The sequence below is a fragment of the Theropithecus gelada genome, chromosome 10 (assembly GCF_003255815.1).
Source record: "Theropithecus gelada isolate Dixy chromosome 10, Tgel_1.0, whole genome shotgun sequence".
NCBI lineage: Eukaryota > Metazoa > Chordata > Mammalia > Primates > Cercopithecidae > Theropithecus > Theropithecus gelada.
In genome coordinates, this window is record NC_037678.1 from 58,064,391 (window position 1) to 58,076,762 (window position 12,372).

General features: G+C 43.7%; 1 protein-coding gene across 4 annotated transcripts in view; it reads right to left on the reverse strand.

Moving 5' to 3' along the window:
- PKIG (cAMP-dependent protein kinase inhibitor gamma) overlaps positions 1-12,372 on the reverse strand; it is a 91,173-nt gene that overhangs the window by 24,091 nt on the left and 54,710 nt on the right. For 3 of the 4 annotated variants that reach the window (XM_025399316.1, XM_025399315.1, XM_025399317.1), the window contains one exon: positions 5,355-5,424. The gene's annotated coding sequence lies outside the window, so the exon portion shown is untranslated. Of the gene's footprint in view, positions 1-5,354; positions 5,425-10,296; positions 10,402-12,372 lie in introns of all 4 variants that reach the window. The other variant, XM_025399318.1, reaches the window with a different exon arrangement.

Consider the following 12,372-nt stretch of genomic DNA (forward strand, 5'->3'; position numbering starts at 1 on the left):
ACGGATACTTTGCCCAGAAAAGGATATATTCTCTGCGTGTGTGTGTGTAACCATACCTATGATTACAGGGGGCTCTTAAAGCCCTAACGCCTACCCATAAGCCCTAGCTAAAAACCCCAGCTCTCGACATCACATAAACCTGCATTCTTAAGGTCTGGAGGCTCTGGACCTCAACTCTCCCAGCACAGCTGGAACAGAAGCCTTCCTAAAATGGCCTTGGCCAGAAAAACAGTCCTGGGAGCCGACTGCTGCATCCTAGTCACTGCAGACATCTGTAACCAGGGGATTCCCAGGGGCCCTGAGTCAGAACACGTCACAAGATGGGTGGCTTGGAAGGTTGCTATGGCAAGGCCCTGAAGCCTTGCTGATAAGCAGCTGAATAGTTCCAACCTCAAGGCAGCTTCCCTCCAGATGAGACCCTTGCTATGACAACAGTGAAAAGGACTCTTAAGAGAGGTGCTGGAGGCAGAGCAGAGGCCAAAAGAGGGAATTCAAAGGAGCTGGAAATCCCCCAGACTCCCAGGACTACTAGTACCTGGAGAAATAAAGGCTGGATTCTCTGCCCCAATTGCAATGAGACAGAGCTGAAAGGGGGTGAGGGGTGGGAATAGGGGAGGCAAGTAAGCTATGGATCAGAGCCTGTATGAATCGGGGCTCCACCAATTGCTAGCTGTATAATGCTGAGAAAAATCACTTAACATCTCTGAGCCTCAGTTTCTTCTTTTGTAAAACAGAGATATCAACCCCCAACCCTTAGGGTTGTTGTGAAATTAAAGGAAATTCATGCGTAATTTTTTTGAGTCCTTTCCTCCTAGGAATCTGAAAAGGTAAGGAATGAAGGAAGTATAGGATGATAGTTGAGAGCTCACTTTAGTCTCAGACGAAACCTGTTAGGCAAAATTCCTGACCTCTCTGGACCTCAGGTTCTTCAACTGTGAAACGGGGACAATGATACTTTATAAGGTTCTACTGGGATTGGAAATAATGGATGTATAATGCCTGGCTCACATGACAAGATGCTCAATAAAAGGTGGTGGTTACTATTATCAGAAAGGCAAAGCTAAATTCAAGAAGTCGTTTTGGTGTAGCTGAAAAAATAGAAGATGTGGAACTAAAAAAAGCTCGAGTGAAATCTTGGTTATGCAACTTTCCAGCTCTGGTACATAGGCTAAATGATGTAATCTCCAAAGGCCTCAGTTTCCTCTTTGGTAAAACATGGATAATAACAGAAACTACCTAATTAGACACTGGATATAAAGGTTTAGCCCAGCATTGGCACAAGAGCACTCATCCATATGCTATAAACCATATTCTTTGAGTTTACACAACAGCTCAGGGTATGACTGATGGCTTCCTGTGACCTGGGCAGATTCTTTAAATTGTTTTCAGTTTTATTAAGGTATAAGTGACAAATACAAATTTTACATATTCACACTGTGACATGATTATCACAATCGAGCTAATTAACATATCCACCACCTCACACAGTTACTTTTTGTGGTGAGAACACTTAAGATATACTCTCTTAGCAAATTTCAAGTATAAAATACCGTATTATTAACTGTAATCATGCTGTACATTAGGTCTCCAAAATTTATTCATCTTATAACTGCAAGTTTGTACCCTTTGATCAACATCTCCCCATTTCCCCAACAACCCTTCTACTCTCTCTGGAAAGCACCCTTCTACTCTCTCTGAGTTCAACTCTTTTAGATTCCACATATAACTGAGATCCTGCAGTATTGTCTTTCCGTGTCTGCCTTATTTCACTTAGCAGAATGTCCTCCACATTCAACCATGTTTTTGCAAATGTCAAGATTTTCTTGTTTAAGGTTAAATAATATTCCTGTGTGTGTGTGTGTGTGTGTGTGTGTATGCGTGTATGTGTGTGTTGATTACTATAGCATTATAATTTTTTTTTTTTGAGACATGATCTCACTCTGTCAGCCAGGCTGGAGTACAGTGGCATGATCACGGCTCACTGCAGCCTCAATGCGATGCTTGGGCTCAAGTGATCCTCCCACCTTAGCCTCCTGAGTAGCTGGGACTACAGGTGCATGCCACCATGCCCAGCTAATTTTGGATTTTGTTTTTATAGAAACAGGGTTTCACTATGTTGCCCAGGTTGGTCTCGAACTCCTAAGTTTAAGCAATCCTCCTGCCTCAGCCTGCCAAACTGCTGGAATTACAGGTGTGAGTCACCATGTCCAGTCTATAATATTTGAAATCAGGTTGTGTGATACCTCCAACTTAGATCTTCTTGCTCAAGATTGCCTTAGTCATTTGGGGTCTTTCATGGTTCCACAGGAATTTTAGGATTATTTGTTCTATTTCTGTAAGCAATGCCATTGGAATTTTGATAGGAATGGAATTAATTCTGTAGATCGCTTTGGGTAGTATGGACGTTTTGACAATATTGATTCTACTGGGCAGATTCTTTAAATGGCTTGGTGTGGACATAGCCTCAACTCTTTCCAGAACTAGGCATTAGAGATCTTGTTCAGCCAGGCAGGATTCTCATTTTTTACTCTGTCCACTGGCTTCACTGGCTCCTCTCAAAGGAGTTTTCCTCATGGCCAGGAGACAGGGAGTGACTTCAGTGTCCATGGCAAACCAGATTAGGGGGTGCCGGCAGAAGGAATAACTATGTGCTTCCCTGGGGGCATGGCCTGCCCTCCTTGCTGAGGTGCAAAGCCAAGTAGCCTGGGAGATGAGCAGGCACACTCCTAGCTGCCAAGCAGTTTGCCCAAATGGTGGGAAGGCAGCTGCCCTGTTTAATGCACCTGGGGAAAAGGACTGATTGAGAAAAGTGCTAAATGGATGTGCTGGCCCCAGGATTCAGTTCTGGACCATGTTTTGGTTGTCTGAGGGCTCTGTACAGGATTTTCAAGGTTTGTAAGAGAATAGCTGTCCCTTGATTCCTCTGCATCCTCTGCACTGTCTGAAAGATCTGAAGGAGCACTGCAGAATGGCAGGCACTACACACAGAAGTCAGAGAGCATGGACTCAAGACTCCAACCCTTCTCCTTCTTCCTAATTGTGTCACTACCAGCAAACAGTTCCACCTCTTTGAGTCTCAGTTTCCTCATCTATCAAATGGAGATAATATATATGTACTTCATAAGATCAAACTAAATGAGGGTGAGAAGGATGTAAGTGCTTATCACGCCTGGCACATGGCTTAAGTAATAGTTTTAGCAGCTTTGCCCAAGCACTCTTTTGTCTGTGGGTGTGGCCCAGCACATACCTGGCCTTCAGTCTGTGTTTGCTCCCTCCCCTCTGTAGACTGGTCCTTCTTGGCTGCAGGGAGAGAGAGCTGTGAGACTGATCCTGAGGCTAGGGCTTCTTCACTACTTTCATCCCAGGGGATAAGCTGCAGTGACAGGATGCACTTAATATGTGCTTGAGGATTTCAACAAATCCTTACATGGCAAACAAAACAGAGTCTCTGGAAGCCCTAGCTGGGCATGTAAAATATCTATGATATTTTGAGATATCCTGATGATATCTCATGAGATGAGAGAAAAGAAGAGTAATACTTATTATCTTCATTTAATAGATAAGGAAGCTGAAGCTCACAGGTGTGAAGTGACTTGTCTAAGGCCACCTGTACACTCTGCTTTACACTGGGTGCCCCCTCCCACCCACCCAGCACCACTCCTCTTCTCTCCCCAAGGAGGCTATCTTATCTCAGACTTCGGGCTCTGTCCTCTGACTTCTTGAAGGTCCGAGGGAAGGAGAAGCACAGGCACTAAGAAGAGAGTGGGCCAGGCACAGTGCGGAACTCTCTCAGTCCCTTACCCAAACTGGGGCTAGACAGTCTCCTTCCTAAGCCTGACTCACAATTCTTCCCTGCTTAAAACCCTCCAGTGACTTTCCATTCAGAGCCATCAGGATACAGTTCTGATTCATTCATGGCCACCTCCAGACTCAACTCCAGCCAGGGCACCCCCTCTGCACTGTGTTCAGCCCATGGAATTTCCATGGAGTGCTGCACCCTCTAAGCCTCCAGGCCTTCGCCGTGCTTCTCCGCAAGCCCCCAGCCTCTCCCTGTCCACTCTTCTCCAAGTCATCTCCTGCATACCTTTCAAGCCTCAGCACCCTCCGCCCACTAGCCCTCTGGACCTACCACAGACTACTGCTACTAGTCTATTGTCAGCCATACCCATAAGCTTCCTGAGGGCAAGGACTGTGCCACTTCTGCTTTGTTATCTGGTGTCCAATTTATAGAAGATGCTCCATAAATATCTGCTAAATTAATGTAAAAATGAAAAAACTTTTCCTGGCTGAGGCAGGAGTATAAACTGAGCTGCACCAGACACAGCTGCACTGTGCCCCTACAGTGCTGAAGAGAGAGAAAATCACAAGACCTTCTCTCTCTCATGCAGCTTTCAGTTCTCACACCATCCTTAGCTTATGGACAGACGCACAGTGGATTCCGCAAGCTCTTCAGAGCAAAGCGCTCATCCCCAGGCTCTTTAGCCTCCTTATGAAAATTCCAGCTATGGAGAAGGTCCAGGTGGGTATAGGCCAATCCAGAATAGCCTTCAATTCTGATACCTTAACAACTACATCCATGGATGCCGATAGATGCCCGGTGGGTAAAAAGATCTCTGTGGACCCAGTACTTCCAACTTGACAATTCAAAGAAATTCACCAGATTTGTTGATAAATACTGCTGCTTTAGGTAAAAAGTCAATTATTATGCTACCCTGAGTTTAAAATTATTAACTTATGCCAGAAACATTTAGACATCATAAACTATGGACATTGACCCAAGGTGGCCATACTGCCAGGCGGGCCACTTGTGCTCTGTGAATGGCAATTTGTTCTCAGCTGGAGGAACTGCATCTTCATCCCCTCTCACCAGACTACTGGGCCGAACCCATTTCTTTGGGTTAGGTTTTGCCTGCTTTTGCTCCTCTATTACAGCATTAAAATGAAAATTCCCATAATGTGCCCCGGTCTTTGTGAAAACAGCTTTACAGAAAACTCTTGGCGGAGAAGAAAGCTGGCACCAGGCCCAACATTGCTAATAACTCCTGTGTATGATTGCACCTGCTTAAGTACATGGCCGGGAAACCCATCCCCTCTTAAGCCACCAGAGGTAAACTGTCTTTCTGATGCTATTACAAAAAACTGCCTGAAAATGGAATCTTGACTGTGAAATTGCAGCGTGATGTTATGTATATAACTTTTGAAAAGAGCCATCCTGTTTTTTCTTCATAGGGTCAAAATCTCCCACTAATTTCATTTGGAACTTATGTATTTTCTTCCTTCGGCCAGAAATAAAGATATTCAGGCAAAAATGTGTGCTGCTCTGGCAGTAGAGTATGAACAGCATCACTACCTACCTGGTTTAATTTCTTTTTCCTGCTTGCATCTCTTCAGATTTTCCACTGTTGACTAATCAGTATGGGAATTCTAAGGAACCAGAAGAAAAGCAAAAATTAGAGCTATACATACTCTGGGATTATAAATTGAAACAATCTTTTGGGAAGACAAGTTGACAATACCTATTAACATGTTAAATGTGCACACATATCCTTTGGGGTGAAATTCCTGGACATGTCACATTCCTGAAATGTCCAGGAATTTATACTACAGATATATTTACCTAAGTAAAAAGATACTCAGTGAAACACTGTACAGTAGCAAAAGCAAGGGGGGGAAACAACTTAAATGTCTATTAACAGAAAAACAGTTAAATTATGGTGTATCAATACCATGAGAAACTATACAGCTATTTCAAAGAATGAAGGAGATTTCATTGTACTGATATAGGAAAATGTACATGCTTGATTGTTAAAAAGTATATTGTGGCCGGGCGCGGTGGCTCAAGCCTGTAATCCCAGCACTTTGGGAGGCCGAGACGGGCGGATCACGAGGTCAGGAGATCGAGACCATCCTGGTTAATATGGTGAAACCCTGTCTCTACTAAAAAGTACAAAAAAAAACTAGCCGGGCAAGGTGGCGGGCGCCTGTAGTCCCAGCTACTTGGGAGGCTGAGGCAGGAGAATGGCGTGAACCCGGGAGGCAGAGCTTGTAGTGAGCTGAGATCTGGCCACTGCACTCCAGCCTGGGCGATAGAGCGAAACTCCGTCTCAAAAAAAAAAAAAAAAAAAAAAAAAAAAAAAAAAACCAACCAAACAAACAAAAAACAACAACAACAAAAAACTGAAACAGAGTTAAGTAACTTGCCAAAGGCCACTAATAACTAGTAGAGCTGAGCTCCAAGCCTANAAAAAAAAAAAAAAAAAAAAAAAAAAAAAAAGTATATTGTAAAATTGCATATATTATCATTTTTTAATTTAAAAAAATATTTATTTTTTTTTTAAATTTTAAGAGACAAGGTCTCACTCTGTCCCCAGGCTGGAGTATACTAGTGCGATCATAGCTCACTGTAGCCTCAAACTCCTGGCCTCAAGCAATCATCCACCCTTAGCCTCCTGAGTAGCTGAGATTATAGGTGTGAACTACTGTGTCCAGCTCAAATGTGAACGTGATTATTTATGTTTAGAAAAAAGAAAAAAGTGCAGCATTTGTGTACATGCACATTTTTTAAAAGTATACATACTTTACACTTTAAACAATTTTCAGTATACATAGAAAAGGGCAAACTGCAACCAATGGTTCTCCCTGGGAAATTTCTCTCTTTCGAAAAAAATTCTTCTCTTTTGAGAAACTGTGAGAAAAGAAATGAAAGACTTTCACTTTGTACATTATCTATTTCTGTTTTGATTGAAAACTTTTAAAGAGGCGCGTAAAACTTTTAAAGAAGCATGTGTAACTTTCACATTCATTACACATGCTATGCAAAAAATTCCATATCTAGCTAACATATCAAGTGTGAGGGCAAAAGATATTTTCAAACAAAGACTGGGCAAGTTTCCCATTCACAGGCCCCAAGAATACTCTCCAATAGAAAGGAAACTGACTACAGAAAATAAGTGAGGTTTTTAGAATCAATAATGAGCAAAGGAAGGAATAATCCAGCACCCTTCTTTACTCCCTCTCCCTCCTTTACTCTTGGTATAACTGACTCCTCTTCTCAGTTTTTTTTTGAAATGGAGTCTCACTCTGTCACCCAGGCTAGAGTGCAACGGCACGATCTTGGCTCACTGCAACCTCTGCCTCCCAAGTTTAAGCGATTCTCCTGCCTCAGCCTCCCAAGTAGCTGGGACTACAGGCACGTGCCACCGCACCCGGCTAATTTTTGTATTTTTTTAGTAGAGACGGGGTTTCACCATGTTGGCCAGGCTGATCTTGAAATCCTGACCTCAGGTGATCCACCTGCCTCGACCTCCCAAAGTGTTGGGATTACAGGCATGAGCCACGGCGCCCAGCCCTCTTCTCAGTTTCAATAGCACCTTTTCAAGGAAGACCCCAGCCACACTCTCCTCTTTCACTCCCCCTGCTTATTGACTTCTTAAAGTCACCAGTTGTGCTTGTAACTTCATGCAGGTAAAGGCCATGCCTGTTTTATTTAACATCATCCACCTATCACCTTGCCCAGTGCCTGGCGGGTATTAGGTTCTCAAAAAATACTGGCTAAATACGTGAAAAATTTATTGAAGGCTCAGCTCAAATGCTACTGCTCCTCCAATTTCTTAGGCTTTCTACAGGACTCTGTCCCTATCTTGGGGCATTTTCACAATGTGTTCATGTTATCTGAGTCTCTTTTTCCAACCTCAGAGTCTTATTTACCCTGACATTCCCCATAGCACCTTGCAGGATGCCTAACACATAAAGGGTTCTCAGCAGTAGATGAATCCATGCACACGCACAGGAAAGTACAAATGATGGCCGCAGGCTCTAACCAATTGCAGATAGTAGTGACTGGAGCCCAGAACACAAGCACCTTTGAGATATGCAAACAAACATGAGACTCTGCCCAGGGAGAAATTAAAATTAGAGCTAAACTTGAAATACAGTGGTGTGGGTGGGGGGATTGGGAGACAGGCCCTTATTCAAAAACAGAGAAGTGAAATCACTGAGTGATGATTTATTTTAAGTGTGTTTTTCTGTACTATCTAGCTTTTCTTCCCTTAAACATATTCTAATTTTGCAATCAGAAAAAAAAATCCACAATAAATGTTATAAAAACAAACCAATGGAAAATCAGTGGTGATTTTAGACTACAAAAGTCACCCGTCCCTCTGTTTCCTTACTACAACTTTGGACTTCAGATTCAGGGCCCTCTCAGGTGGGGCCCATACATTTTGTGAGGAAGTGTTCTTTCCTCTGAAGCCACAGGGGATAGGAAGGTGCCAGAAATGAGTGCTTCAGCAGGGGCAGCTCTCAGTTGCTTCCTAATGCAAATGCTGGCAAAGCTCCCAGAGTCAGGAACTGTAGGGAGAGAGCAGAAGGAATCAACCCAGTGCAAGATCAGGACCTCCACAAGATGCTGATCCAGTGTCTGGCATTTTAGAGCACTTGTGCATATTTCTTTCGCAGTACTTTTCACATGCCATTAAAATTATTCACTCCTCTGCCTATCTTCCCTTGATGGACAGAGAATTCCACAAGACCAGAGGGAGTGTCTTTACCCGGTCCTCTAGCCCAGTGCTTAGTACTAACAGGCTCTCAACGTACATTTATGGAATGTTAAAGGCCACACTGATAAAGTACTAAAACAGTACTAAAACTGACCTAGGTCCCTGGGACATAGTAAGAATACACCAAATACTTTCTTCAGTGCCATGAAGGGCCATTATTCAGTTCTGAAGAGCCAAGCTAAAACCTGTAATTTCTTGAAAGATTAAAGAGACTTTTTAGGAAAAGGGGCTTCCTCCAGTAAGAGCGGATGCATTATGTGTTCTAATCTGCAATTCATAATCAGTCAGCATAGGTGCCGATGGCAACTTCCAAAGAAACCATTCTTTGAAGGAGCAGTACTCCAAGTTTTCCTAAGGCATTTCTGAAGGATTTCCAGGAGGTAGTGAGCTCAGCCTAGGGTCATGATTAATAACCTGTTTCCCAGAACTTTAGATTTTCCACCTCAGTCTCCACTTAGGAATTCCTTCTGGCCCCTCGTGAAAGCACTTGGCAGAGTTAATTGGGCCAGTTCAGCTTCTTGTCTGTCACACCCAGCACATGCTACCAGCTTCTTCCTTAAGTGGCTGGGCCAGGGTCCTCTGGTCCCAAGAGAACAGCACCCACTTCTGCTTTTGGCCTCAGCACTGGCTGGCTGATGTGAGGTTCAGCAGCACTTGACTGGGTGACAGGAAATAATGTTTGAAGAGCCAACATGGCAGCTCCAGGGTCCATCACAGGGGTTTCAAAATGATGAATTCAAAGATAACTTCCAGTTCCTCATGCAAATGTCATCCTATGTCTGAGGGGGCAGATGCCTGTGTACACTGGCTGACATTCTCTTTCTGGAAATTGAGAGCAGCTAATCCTAAGCATGTATTTTTGTACCAAGTAAGTGCATTATGAGCCCTATCTCATTTCATCCACATGGTACCCCTTTGAGGTCAGTATGACTGTGACCCCCCACTTGCCAGAAAAAGAAGTAGGTTCTATAAGGTGAAGTGATCAGTCTAGGATCTCCCGGCTAGGAGGTGGTGAGAGCAGAGCTCTTACCTGCTATCCCTTTCCAATTTCTCACCGAACTCTAGATTGTCTAAATTGAAAGAGATGGCGGACACCAACCAGACGCAGGGTTGCAAATTCCCACAGGGGCCAGGGGCCAGGGAGGAGACTAGAGGGCACAAGTGATGGGGCAGGGGAATGCACAAATGGCAATGAACTGGAGAACACATCTGCCTAAAGGCATTCAAATTAAAACCAAAACACTACTCTGACTTCTGACTCAAGTTCACTCATCATCATTTAACAGATGGAGTGACTGAAATCCAGGGAGGTGATATGAAAAAGGCACTGCAGTATGGTGAAATATTCAAGGGCTTCGGGGATAGCCAGTTCTCATTGGGAACTCAAGCTCTATCCCCTGTCGGCTGTGAGACTCTGGGCAATCCACTGCACCTCTCTGTGCCTTTCTCATAAAATGGAGATGATCTCTGCCTCACATCATTGCTGTAAAGATTAACAGAAGTCAGCATATCCAAGATGCCCAGCCCTGTGCGTGACATTTATTTCAGGAAGATACAAAAGCCAAATAAGATCTCTGGACACGTCTTTTCCACAACCTACCTCCACTCCCAAGATGCCCTAAACTCACTGCCGGGAGTGACTGAGGTGGGGTAGATCAGGAAACACACACTGATAACAGGAGCAACTTTGACACACAAAACAAGAACTGAAAGCCACCCTCATCTGGTACATGAAGGCCTAGTTGAGGAGTGTGAGGCATTCCATATTTCCACTCTCCACTTCCTGGCAGGGACCACAAAATCTAGGTACCTTCCTTCTGGAACATCACCTCCTCACTACTACCTTAGGAAAAAAGGTGGCTTTTTTGACTACCCCAAATCTCAAGATCCCGGGGGGGCTGGGATGAAGCAGAAGAGGCCCTGGCCTTCCCACTGCCCATGCCCATGAGTGGGTCCATGGCAGCAACAGTCCACCTTCGATGGGATGAAATGCTGGGGAAGACTGCAGCTTTAAGAAGTGCCAAGGGACCCCACCTCTACTACAAATACAAAAATTAGCCAGGCGTGGTGGCAGATGCCTGTAAACCCAGCTACTCGAGAGGCTGAGGCAGAAGAATCACTTGAACAAAAACGGGAAGCGGAGGTTGCAGTGAGCCGAGATTGTGCCATTGCACTCCAGCCTGGGAGACAACCCTCCTGTTAACTAAAACCTTAATTCAAACAAATAGTTTCTAAATACCACAACTTCCTGAGGATTAGGGTCTCTGATGCGCTTAAAGATTAAAAAAAAAAAAAAGAAAGAAAGAAAGAGAGAGAGAAAGAAAGCAAGAAAAAAAAAAAACCCTTAATTTGTTAAGACCTGGCACCTTAGAAACTCAAAATTAAAGATCTGATGTCTTTTGCTTTTTTTTTTTTTTTTTTGCACTCTGGCTGTGGCTATCCTTCCCTTGTGGCAGGAGGGGGTGGGTCTATGCTAAATGATGAAACAGGGGCAAATAGAGGGATTTTCCCCTTTCTTCTCCCTCTCTTGCCAAACTAGGAACTAGGATGGTGGGCTTTACATTTAAATTACGTCGTGTCTCCTTTGTACCTACGTGCCAGGCTTTCTACTAGGCAATGGGGCATAGTGATGGGCTAGACAGACACGCAGAGAGGGTGCAGATGGTCTAGTGGAGACATGGGGAACTGAAGTTACGCCAGTAATTATGTAAATACAGTTCAGTTAAACATGAAGGGGTTCAGGATAATATGAGAGCCTATAAGTAGATGGTTGCCCTCAGTCAGTGACGGGAGGGAATAATACTGACCATCTAGTGCTCTGTAAAGGGTTGAGCATAAGATAGGGCCTAGTGCTTAAGAGATACTCAATAATGTCAATTCCTTCTTTCCTCTCTCCCCACGTGTACGTGCTTGTGTATGCGTGTGCACATACACATACCACTGAGACTTTTTCTTTGTCTTTCTTCAAGAACACCTAACCTGAAAAAGACCCATAAAAACTCAGAAGTAACTTAATGTTGCCTGTTTTATGTCTTCTTTTAACTGTCCTCCAGGCACCCGGTTTTAGCTCCTCTGGGAAACCAAAAACCTAGGATACTTTGCTCCTAAAGCCATAAGGGCCCAACACAAAGGGAAAAGAAATATAGACAGTTCGTTTCATACTGAATTTGGAAATACAGAGATCATCTAGTTTTGTCCCCTCATTAGGTACAAATGAAGAAACAAGACCTAGAGAGTGTGAAACACTTGCCCAAGGTGACAGTTTCCTCGGGTGACCCTTCTAATATATGGCAGCTTTTTGTTTAAGCTGAAATCTTTCCCTGTTAGCTGTAACTTTTCAAATATACTTAACCTGCTAACGGGGGAGGTGGGCTCCCACACACTGCAAGCCATCTCAAGCCACCTAGGAACCCTCAGTTCAGGGACCCACCAAGTAAGGGACCTGGGTTTTCCTCTCTACAGAGTAGCTTGCTTAGTTTCAAACCCTGAAAACAGATACCAACAAATAAAACGCCTAAGGGCTTACATGTCCTGTTTATATTCTAGGCATAAACAGCAAATTTTTAAAAGGAAGCAATAAAAAGATCGCAAACCCAAGGTTAAAGATTCCCAACCCCTTTCCATCTTGGAGTTTTCCACAGCTGCTGTAGCACTGGGTTTACATGTGATAAATTCATGAAGTCTGACCGTATCTGTAACTGAAATTTAACACAACAATCATATTCCTGAGGGGGAAGATCATGGGGAATTTTCACCACTTTCGGAGACTTTTCTTTCTAGAATGTTTAAAAATTATTATACCACCTTTGTAATC